The 12,209-nt window shown below is 39.2% G+C and overlaps 1 protein-coding gene and 1 long non-coding RNA gene across 2 annotated transcripts in view; one reads left to right on the forward strand and one right to left on the reverse strand.

The window, feature by feature from the left end:
• Window positions 1-12,209, reverse strand: part of fam222aa (family with sequence similarity 222 member Aa) — a 222,325-nt gene that overhangs the window by 145,858 nt on the left and 64,258 nt on the right. The gene's annotated exons all lie outside the window — the stretch shown is intronic.
• LOC134338622 (uncharacterized) lies at window positions 464-8,903 on the forward strand. Its single transcript, XR_010016264.1, has 3 exons — window positions 464-820; window positions 3,293-3,337; window positions 8,809-8,903. It is a non-coding gene; the product is annotated as an uncharacterized LOC134338622 (long non-coding RNA).

The following is a 12,209-nucleotide window of genomic DNA, read 5'->3' on the forward strand; positions in this document are numbered from 1 at the left end:
TCGTCGCTCGCTCCGTCCTCCGCCGCGCCATCTCCCTCACAAAGCTCCCAACTCCCCGGGAAGCCGGTGAGAGCGGCGCCGGTCCCCCCTCGCCATCCACTGCCTTCCCCGACCGACCGTCAGCTGTCACAGCGCCGGCAGCGGTCGGCGAGAGGGAGAGATGCGACTCGCACTCACCTGCCCGCTTCAATCGTTGTTGCGGCGCCCGAGTGCGAGCTGTGCCATCCGGACGGCGCGCACGGCTCCAACAGCCCATTGCACCGACTGGCGCAACCGACTGAAAACTACACATCACTGAGGCGCCGCTGCTTGCGGATATTTCTGCGCCTGCGCACAGCCACCGGAACCCCCAACCCCACGCCGGTTTTTTTAAATCCCTCACTCTCGCGAGAACGGGCGGTGACGTCGGCGAGTGCAGCAGGTGTGAGGGAGCTGTCCGGGCGGGAGGTGGCTCGCCGCCGACTGAAGTCAATGTCGGCATGGCTGAGGAGCGGTCCTGCTCGGCCTCGGCCTCGGCCTCCCCTCTCCCCGCTCCCCACCATCTTCTGTTTCCTCCCTCACTTCTCAAAACTTGAGGAAATTTGGACATAAAGTACATTTTACAAACTCTGGTTGCTAACTCCCGTTGGAATCAACGGGACGTTTTGCCCTCCTCCGCCGATCTCCAGCCCCTTTCGGGGGTCAGACTTTTTAATTCCACCCTGACAAAGTTGACCGAAGGACAATTCCGGCCAGGGACGAAGAATTGGCATGGCTCGCCTCACGTTTATCTCATTGCGAGCACACACCAGTCCTGATACAGGGATCAATGGTGGAAAAGGTGAGCAACTTCAAATTCCTGGGTGTCAACATCTCAGAGAATCTGTCGGTGCAGTTACGGAGAGAGCGTGACAGTAGCTTAAGAGACTGGCAAATTTCTACAGGTGTACCATGGAGAGCGTTCTGACTGGTTGCATCACCGTCTGGTATGGACGGGGTGGTCTACTGCACAGGATCAAGATAAACGGCAGAAAGTTCTGAGCTCCACCTTGGGGACTAGCCTTCGTAGTATCCAAGAAATCTTCAAGGAGCGATGCCTCAAAAAGGCGGGGTCCATCATTCAGGACCCCCACCACCCAGGACCTACCCTCTTCCCATTGATACCATCAAGAAAGAGGTACAGGAGCCCGAAGGCACACACTCAGCGATTCAGTAACAGCTTCTTCCCCTCTGCCATCAGATTTCAGAATGGACATTAAACCCACGAACACTACCTCATTATTTTTAATTTATTTTACTTTTTTCTAGTTTTTGCACTATTTAATTTAGTTATTTAATATACGGTATATACTTACTGTAATTCAGTTTTTTCTGTTACTATGTATTGCAATGTATTGCCACTGCAAAGACAACAAATTTCACGACATATACCAGAGATAATTAAACCTGATTCTATTGGCATAATCAGTGAAGACTTCCCTTGCCTCTACCAAATGTCATACAAGGACTTATCACAGACCGCAAATCAAGGCAAACACGCTCAAAATCCGAGCATTGTCCAAAGAGTAAAATAAACGTTGGGAAATGGATGAACAGAAATATTGTAAAATCAGATTTAAAATTCTTATCTTAAATTATGTCTTTGCCACAAACAACAAATTTCATGTCGTGTAAGAGTGATAATAAGCCTGATTCTGAAATTGGATGATTCATATACAAAACCAGATAACTGGGTGTTTGAGATGGTCATTTATGATATTTTGAGGTCTGCATTAAAGTTATCATCACTTTGCTGGTTTCTGCTGATTATTCAAAAAAAATCCATTTGAAGATAGGAAGCTCATCAATGATATCACAAAATGCTGGAAGTACTCATCAGGTTAGATGCCTGTGGATTGATGGCTTTAAATATCACATAACCAGCACATTTAAAAAAAATTATTGACAGTTTTAAAACTGACAACGTACAAATTCCAGGTTCCTTCCATTATGATGGTGAGCACTGATAGCTTCAAATTGTTCTCACAGGAAATTCCAGACCAGTATTCTTCCAATTAGACTTATAATTTCTTAACTTGTGCCTGTGCAGTGACTAGAGCCAACCCTTACTGGTTTGTCATTTTGACACTCCTTTAACATTCTCTCTTCTTTAATGTTCAACTGGCATACACTTTGCCACATGCATCTTGACTATTACTGCCCTGCTTATGCATCAGTCCTGATCTTGCTGACTCTGAATGTGTTCCTGACCCAAGGCACATAATTGACAATTCTCATCCATAAATCTCTGGTCAGCTTTCCAAACTTCTGCACATGTCTATGCTGGATTTTCCTCCAATTCAAAACTCTTAGAAATAGCTATTACTGAATCTACATCAGAGAAAGCTGACTTAAGCATTGTGGCCGAACATTCTCTGCTCCTGAAGTTGCACACAACAGAATTGTTGCATTATCTTGCATTAAAAACTGTAGCATCATCACTATTGTTGACTTTAATGTCCTGAGAGCAGGAATATGCTATATGACTCTGAATTCTATTGTAAAGGTGCCTTAAATACTTGTGACTGGAACATATCAAACAGTAAATAGTGTGACCAGTTATTACTCACTTATCTTTGAGACTTTGGGTTTATCTTGGTTATTTTATTAGAATAAGCAAATCCACACAATAGAATAGAAATTAAGAGTACGAATTTCAGGCTGTATACTATATACATTCTCTGATATTAAAGGAACCTAACCTAAATCAATAGTCATTTAAAAAAACAAATAACTAGAAAAACTTTACTGAAATTACTCTCCATCATAAATTGCTCAAGCAGCTTATTATTTTTACGTAGTCACTGAGTCACACAGACCAGATAGGTTTGATGTAGTAACCAATATGTAGCTGAGTTTCCTAATCTTAACTAAAATGGAGGTAGGATTTCAATTATTGTTCTGAGCACCAGCTCCAGATTTAATATTACTGCAAAACAAATCAAAATTTATTAGGAAGCTGCTGCCCACGGAACTTCATTTCAGTCCATTTTGATTAATTCATCAAAAAATTAATTAACTATATTAGTTATTGGAGACTTTAAACATGTGCTGTAAAAGATCAGGACTTAAGTGAAATGGGCAAAATAGAGAGATCCGTAGAAGAGATGATTCCAAACTCAATTACATTAAAGTGAAAGTAAAGAATGATATCAGAATCCAAAATATGGACATCAAATTCTCACAAACAACAGTGATAGTAATTAGATTGTTAATTTTCTGTGAAGTTATTTGACTGATAATAATTTCCCTGCACTTCTATAATCTTTTCTAGAGAGAGCAAGCTGGTTCATATCTCAATAAGACTGCACTTCCAACGGTAAGTATCATAATTTCAGGCTGGAATTTGTTCTTGGGTCTTTATAGCTGGACACAAAGAAACCTCTGACTTGGTGGTGTATACACATCTAAATAAGCCACAGCTGAAAGTGCAAGAAGAGACCTGATTGTTGTAGACCTGGATTAATTGGAGAGTGAACTGTTGGTCTGGAATTCTACAAGTGAGTAATCTAATAAACACACACCTATAACTCATGAACTAAGGATATAATGAGTGAAGACTCATACTCTGAATGAATAAGTTTTCAACTGCTCACAGGCAAGCCTAAGGCATGGCCTGGATTATGAAAAAATAAGAAACTCACTTGGTGCTGACCTGATAAAAATACCTACAAAGATTTAATAGATTCAGGACTGCAGACTCCCTCTCTTCTGAAATAACTTAATTTAGTATAATCTTAGAGTTCAGTAATTTTGCAAAGGCAAGTAGCAGATCAATCACTCAAACAGAAAAATCCTCTCATGGCAAAGCAGATATTGAAAAGCAGAGATCCCAATTCATTTTCTAGTCTTTCTCCGGGAAGTGATTCAATAATATTTAGACATTACCATTAAGAAGCACTGAAATATCATAAATGTAAATATTATTCTGAAGGAATTAGACTCCACATTTATTACCCCTTTTTCAGGGCCAGAGGGGTTATTCAATAGGTATTACAAACTAATATTCAGTAAAGGCTATATCATTGCTCTGAAATTATATTTCAATATTTCTTACCAAAATCCTGCAATTTACCCCCAATAAACATTGAAAAGAAAGTTTTTGTAAACTCAGTGATCAGCATTTACTCTTATAATAAAGTTTCCTGGCAATATATATTTCAGGAAGGTGGACATTGATGATGACATTTACTATTGCCTTCAGGGCATCAGCTTAATCTTAGAATGACCAAGGAAATTTGTATGAGGGGTGACTGATAAGTAAGATAGAAGGAGTCAATGTTAGAAAACCTAGCACATTTATTTTTCAACATAGTCCTACGTTTACACACTTAGTCCAGTGGTCGTGGAGCATACGGATCCTTTCTTTGTAGAAATCTGCGTCTTGGACCTCCAGAAGTGGTCCACAGCAGGGGTGATTGATAAGCTTGTGGCCTAAGATAGAAGAAGATGAGTTATACAGCTCTCGTTATATGCACGTTCAGTTCAATTCTTTGAGTAATTATGCAGAAATTTTGAAGTTAATAACTCATCTCCTTCTACCTTAGGCCACAAAGTTATCAATCACCCCTGCTGTGGACCACTTCTGGAGGTCCAAGACGCCGATTTCTACAAAGAAGGGATCCGTATGCTCCACGACTGCTGGACTAAGTATGTAAATGTAGGAGGGGACTATGCTGAAAAATAAATGTGTTAGGTTTTCTAAAATTGACTCCTTCTATCTTAGGCCACAAGCATATCAATCACCCTTCGTAGAACCTGACTGGATGCAAACCATTATTGATTCAGCAGATTTGCCTAAGAAGGTCATGCTTACGTTATTCCAACTAAACAAGAATTAACATTTTATTTGATTTTTCTTAAGTGAATTTTATACTAAATCTTTGTATCTGTTTAGCTCATACCTGTAATGCCTACGGCAGCAGATCCTATGGAGGAATGCACTTCTGGACTTAAGCATTTATCAGTCATAGCTAGATAATAATGAATCATTTTAACTCTATGTTGTGTTTAATACTAATCTGTGCAATGATAATTATTAACATTGCAGCAGTGCTCTCCTTCATTTCATTGCATTGAACATCCTTGAATTTGTTTCCTGTGCCCAATTTACTTCTCCCTTTGCTCAGAAGTGAAGAAACCTAAATGTTCTCTTGTCGAATCTCCAAGGTTCTTAGAGAAGCATAGTGTTAACACTTATTTGATTAACATAATGGTTGGTACCTTGGTTTCCTGAAGATAACATTTCCATTCTCATTCTATTCTAATTAAGCTTGAAATATAGTTACAAAGTGTGTAATATCATGAGAAATAGTCAGAGGTGCTTCTGAACTTGAAGCATCCATATCTTGGTGTTGGCAATATTTTTTATAAACTAATTCAATAATGAAAATGAACAATGTGGAATTATGTTCTTCAGTGAATTACAACTGGAGCAATCTTTATCAAGCTTTTTTTGTATAAGTAGTTCAAGATATAGTTCTGTATGACCCCAATTAACAGGCACTCTGTTCTGAAGTGAAGGGCTCTAGGAACAATTATCATCTGTAGCCCCTTTATAAGTTACTTTAAAATAAAATGAAATATTTTAGTACAATAGTATCCTTGGGGAAAATGAAGGTAAATTTTACTAATGGCTGCTCTATTTAGTTCACCTACCCCTGTTATTTTTCTTGGTTTTTGGCTGAAGTAATATATCATCAGAAAACACCTTTGTAACACTATAGAGCAAATCCAATATCAAAATTTGCTTTGTTACTTCCATAGTACCTCTGAAATATTTAAATGAATTCCTGAAGCTTGAGTTTGAATAATATTCAGAGACTTCAGCTGATTAAAATGTCCCCTTTCTCTCCTACTTATTTCTTGCCTGAATGTTCTATTTTTATTATAGTAGATTCATTTTACATGGCAAGAAAAGCATAAGATTACAGATTACTGGATCCTTACCAAATGTCATTTTTAATTTAAATAATTTGCTAAAGAGCATTCTCTGTGATTACCATTCCATGTAGGAAGTATCAAATCACAAGAATGAGCCTTATTATTTTAATTTTCCATTTGCTTTTTAAATCTACAAAGGCTGGTTTGAGAAGGAAATAATTGATTCAACGTTTATCTTTGATTCTCTCCGTTCGTATTGGAGGGTTAAGAAATTGTATAATTTTGTTAGCAGATATGTCAAATATTAAATTAGTTTTACAACCATTCAAAATTATTACATTGGAATTGCATCAAAGGGTGAAATGCTGCTGAACTAGTGAATGAAAGTTTACTTGTAGACCAGTCCCTCAGGTTTGAGAATAACCAACCTCTACCTTAGTGGCTAAAGAGGCTAATTTGGTAAGTGCAGATTCTTCTTCGGACAGGGTAAATAATAGAAATAGGGCAGGCAGGTGGGTAGTTTATGAAGTACCTCTGCTGCTTATGCAGGCCATCTATGTATTCTGATATATGGCTTTGAAGCTGTCAAAATCATGCTGAATCTCCTCCACTTTGAACAATCATGGATTCCCAGCTGTCAAAGGAGATGTTACATTTCTTCAAGAAAAGTTCACCATAAAGATATGTCTTGTGTAGGCTAAAAAGATGACTACTTGTGGCAATAAAAAGATGCATTTTGCAATGGTGTTACACACACGCATATGGAAGTCATAAGTCAGAAATCACAAATGTACAATAAACATTGAGCAGAGGTTTGAGCTTACCACTATGAGTAAAATTGCACCACAGCAAGAGCTAAGTCTCACTCAGAAAGACTTAAAACTAAGTAAATAAATGTGATTGTGACAAACCTAGAAGTACTAATTTTTATTTTTTAAACCAGAATGGAAAGTGATCCAACCCCTCCCCCGCGCCATTTAAGGATATCTATTTACAACATCTGGTGGGGTATGTTTTTGCAGAGTAGAAAGTGATGAATGCTCTGCTATAAAACACTTTATCTACTCAGAATCGGGTTTATTATCACTGAAATATGAAATTAGTTGTTTTGCGATGGCAGTACAGTGCAATACATTAAAAATTACTATAAGTTACCATAAGAAATATAAAAAAGTGCATAAAGAGAGCAAAATAGTGAAGTAGAGTTTGTGGGCTCATGGACAATTCAGAAATCTGATTGCAGAGAGAAAGACACTGTTCCTAAAACATTGTGTATGTATCTACATCAATTATAATACTAAAATAAGTTTTATAATTTTAAAGGCATGTGGTTCCATCCTAAATATTTTAAAATTCATTGTAATGAAAAATACTTTGCAAGTTATACTTAGTCAGCTTGATCTCTCTTGGAATTCGGGTTAAAGAGATATAAAGTTAATGAAAATTTTGGATCTAGGTGCTGGACCTTGGATAATGAAAGTTAGCACTCATAACTTTAGTATTCTCTCACATCATAGTCATTTTAACATGTAGGTTATTTTAAAGAAATTATTTTGGGTTGCATTCACTGAATAGTAGTTACATACAATAAAGAAACATTACATAAATAAATGAATCGAGGTTCAAATATTACGAGGGGTGATTGATAAGTTTGTGGCCTAAGGTAGAAGGAGTCAATTTTAGAAAACCTAGCACATTTATTTTTCAACAGCCCCCTCCTACATTTGCACACTTCGTCCAGCGGTCATGGAGCATACAGATCCCTTCTTTGTAGAAGTCAGTGTCTTGGACCTCCAGAAGTGGTCCACTGCAGGGGTGATTGATAAGTTTGTAGCCTAAGGTAGAAGGAGATGCAAACAACAGGAAATCTGCAGATGCTGGAAATTCAAGCAACATACATCAAAGTTGCTGGTGAACGCAGCAGGCCAAGCAGCATCTATAGGAAGAGGCGCAGTCGACGTTTCAGGCCGAGACCCTTCGTCAGGACTAACTGAAGGAAGAGTGAGTAAGGGATTTGAAAGCTGGAGGGGGAGGGGGAGATGCAAAATGATAGGAGAAGACAGGAGGGGGAGGGATGGAGCCAAGAGCTGGACAGGTGATAGGCAAAAGGGGATACGAGAGGATCATGGGACAGGAGGTCCGGGAAGAAAGACGGGGGGGGGGGTGACCCAGAGGATGGGCAAGAGGTATATTCAGAGGGACAGAGGGAGAAAAAGGAGAGTGAGAGAAAGAATGTGTGCATAAAAATGAGTAACAGATGGGGTACGAGGGGGAGGTGGGGCCTTAGCGGAAGTTAGAGAAGTCGATGTTCATGCCATCAGGTTGGAGGCTACCCAGACGGAATATAAGGTGTTGTTCCTCCAACCTGAGTGTGGCTTCATCTTTACAGTAGAGGAGGCCGTGGATAGACATGTCAGAATGGGAATGGGATGTGGAATTAAAATGTGTGGCCACTGGGAGATCCTGCTTTCTCTGGCGGACAGAGCGTAGATGTTCAGCAAAGCGGTCTCCCAGTCTGTGTCGGGTCTCACCAATATACAAAAGGCCACATCGGGAGCACCGGACGCAGTATATCACCCCAGTCGACTCACAGGTGAAGTGATGCCTCACCTGGAAGGACTGTTTGGGGCCCTGAATGGTGGTAAGGGAGGAAGTGTAAGGGCATGTGTAGCACTTGTTCCGCTTACACGGATAAGTGCCAGGAGGGAGATCAGTGGGGAGGGATGGGGGGACGAATGGACAAGGGAGTTGTGTAGGGAGCGATCCCTGCGGAATGCAGAGAGAGAGGGGGAGGGAAAGATAGAAGGAGATGAGTTATTAACTTCAAACTTTCTGCATAATCACTCAAAGAGTTGAACTGCACGTGCATGCAATGAGAGCTGTATAACTCATCTTCTTCTACCTTAGGCCACGAACGTATCAATCACCTCCGCTGTGGACCACTTTCTGGAGGACCAAGCCGCTGACTTCTACAAAGAAGGGATCCGTATGCTCCATGACCGCTGGACTAAGTGTGTAAATGTAGGGAAAATAAATGTGAAGGTTTTCTGAAATTGACTCCCTCTACCTTAGGCCACGAACTTATCTATCACCCCTCGTACAATGAGTTGGCTTACAAGAGATGTAAGCAAAATCCACTGTGATTATTTGGAGAAATACAGTAAGAAAATGCTACCATTAGCAGGCATGAGATCCAAACAATAAAATCCATGTAGTAAAATGAATAAGTAGGAAGTTGCAGTTAATTGCTTAGAGCAGATTTCAAAATAGATTGTTAATTGTCAACCCCTACAAAGCTAACAGTTGTGTAGGTTTGACATACTACTTACAAACAGTATATGATTAACTACAGATCAAGCAAAGGGCATAATGGTATTTTGAAACCATATTTTCAGAAAAGGTAATATTGGAATTAATATTGCATTTGCAAAGAAAAGAAGGAAAAATGTCTAAGTTTTGATCAATAGTGCCCAGCTTTTAGAATTGTTTTGCAAAGTACTCATACAATCATACAGCTTAATACCAGCCTTAGAAATGGGCTTGTTTTGCAAAAATCACACATTTGGAATTCTCATGACTCAACAGCCTAGTTTCTGAGAGTAAACTATTATTAATGTGAAAATAAGAGCATTTTGTATTGTGACCTCATGAATGATTGGAACTGATCGGAGATAAACCAAATTCTTTTTGCTTAAAATTAGTTAGTATTGACACATTCAATTTCAGTGGATTGTAATGAGCTAAGTCACTTCAGAGTTATTCTTACCTTGTCTCACTAGGTATTTATCACATCAATTCTCAGTTTTCTCCAAAAACTTAAAAAGGTGGCCATTCTTTCATCAGACCTTTATAAGATTTGGGATATATTTCCACGTACTTACTGCATTCCTGATTTTGTCTTTATTTAATATTACTGCATCCCAAGTCAGTAGTTTTCTGTCAACTTTGCATATGAGTTTACATTTTTAATTTGCTATGTTTTTCTTACTTCCTTTTGATCTTCATGCCAGGTCCTGCCGCATTACTTGTAAAAGCTTTAAGTTTGTGATAAAATCCTTCCTCATTGTTCCTGCTACTGTGGGAACATTCTTGCCTAACTGCTGAACTCGTTTTAATCTTCTGCCTCAGCAGTCTTTCAAGATCAAGGATGACTCTCATCATGTACAATTTTGTGGGTTCTGAGGAGACTATTGAGGGCAGTGTAAGGCCCACAGACTGTTCCACAGATGAAGTAGTAGGGGGCTTTTAGCTCCCAATGTATGTCTTCTCAGTTCTGAATGCTCCTCCTCTATTTTGAACAGTCATCAGCCAGAGTTTAACAAAATATAGTGGGGATGTTGAGGAAGCTGTGAGCATTTCCATGAATCTTTTTCTTTGTCTACTTAGTAATTTTGTTTCTCAACAGAACTCAGAATAGCGTATCTGTTTCAAGAGTCTGGTACACCTGGTAATTTCATCCCTCAACAGGTCCACCTGGTAATTTTGTCCCTTAACAGAACTTGGAATAGAGTATTGTTTCAGGAGTCTGGTGTCAGGCATGCAATAACACTAAATGACATTGGCCTTAGTTACTCTGGTTGGCTGTTAGACGGGCCTGAGAACAGATATTCACATTGGTTTATTGAACCTTTTGATCAATTTAGATGAGTTTGATTAGGCTGTATTGATGGCATATTTCCAGTGTTTTGAATGCCTGCTATGTACAGATTTTAGAAGCATGTATGAGGGAAGAGATCATGGCCGCCTGGTGCAGCATGAATTTTATACCAGTTCCAAGGTTCTGATTTCAAGATACCTTTTTGCTCAATCAACCAAAGGCAAACACGGTGAAGACAGTGGTGAATTTAATCATTTATGTCTATCTTCACAATGACTTATGAAATATGGATAGTGGTCCATATTTCCAGAGTCTCATTAAGAACCTTTATTGTTGGATGGAAATGTGCTTCAATGAAATTAGTAGAGGACCTTGTGGATTTTTAGTGTAAAGAACATCCTCTCATGTATTTCAGTGAATAAGCCGATGATGTCTTAGGACTTGTTCTCCGAGTATGTGGAGACTTCATCAGCTGCAGCTTGGCTATTGAGGTTCAAGTGACCTTGATTCGGTATTGTAGTTACTATAGGTTGAATGGTTTCCTGCTAGTTTTAAAGATGATTTCCACTGCCAGGTGAAGGTGAGATGCAACATTGCTGTGAGCCATATTTGACTAGGATTAGTTAATACTGTGACACGCATGCAGTTGTGGAGCAAAAAATAAGATGGAGATGAATTTCTGTAAGGAGAATGATCCATTGTCCTTTTCATTTGTTGGAGGCAAAGCTTTTGCGATGTAAATGAAAGCCATGATTCATCATTGGTGCTACTCACTGCAGTTTTCATTGCATTTTTGGGTTGTGAAGATCATAGACCACTGTACCTTTCATCAATGGACGGAATGCACATTGTAACTTGGGGGGGGCAATTGTTTGGATCTTGGAGGAGACGATTCAGTAAGGCCATGGTAATTATTTCTCTGTTACAGACTGGAACCAGATCACCCATTCTATTTATTATGATGGGATTTGTCTTTTTTCCTTGAAGATGGTTATGTCCAAGATCCCCTGATAAATTCTTCTCTTCCCAGACATGGATGTGAATGAAGAAGTGAACCTGTAATTATAGCTCTTCTCCATTTCACTCTGTTCCCACAGTCTTGTTACTTTCCTGTTGGGATATGGCTTTCTCGACTTCTTGTCTGTCAGGAGTGGCGGTATGGGTGGCCTGAATTGGATGCTCTGGAATCTCCACTGATCTTGAGTTATCCGTTGTTGGTATATAAACCAGATACTGAAATAAAATCTTTGTGGATTAATTTCTGGATGGGGTTAGATATGTGGTTGGACAAACTTAAAGCTACCTTACAATCTGCATTGATCTGAAATTGCAATAATGCCTTAATTATTAGAATAACTTTTGCTAATACTAGATTATGTCTGGAGAGGAAGGGAGCCCAACTAGTTTGTGTTTGAGCTATTACAAGTTTATTAGATGCACCTTGATAACTGCTTGTCAGTCTATGGATCCTGGTGATTTACCTCTCTATTAGCTATGTTACTGTTTTTACTCAGAGTTAAAGGTAGCAGTGAACAACAATGAATACAAAAAAATGAATTCTTTTCTATAAACACATTTTAAAGCAGCAGGTCAAGGTGCTATTCACTGAAGTAATTGATTGATTTTGAGTCGGAAATCATAATTTTTCTTCCCTATCTCCTCTCATAATAAAACTTAATTTGATTTTAGTTTTGACTGAGGCTGCATGGCC

Source organism: Mobula hypostoma, chromosome 27, assembly GCF_963921235.1.
Source record: "Mobula hypostoma chromosome 27, sMobHyp1.1, whole genome shotgun sequence".
NCBI classification, from domain to species: domain Eukaryota; kingdom Metazoa; phylum Chordata; class Chondrichthyes; order Myliobatiformes; family Myliobatidae; genus Mobula; species Mobula hypostoma.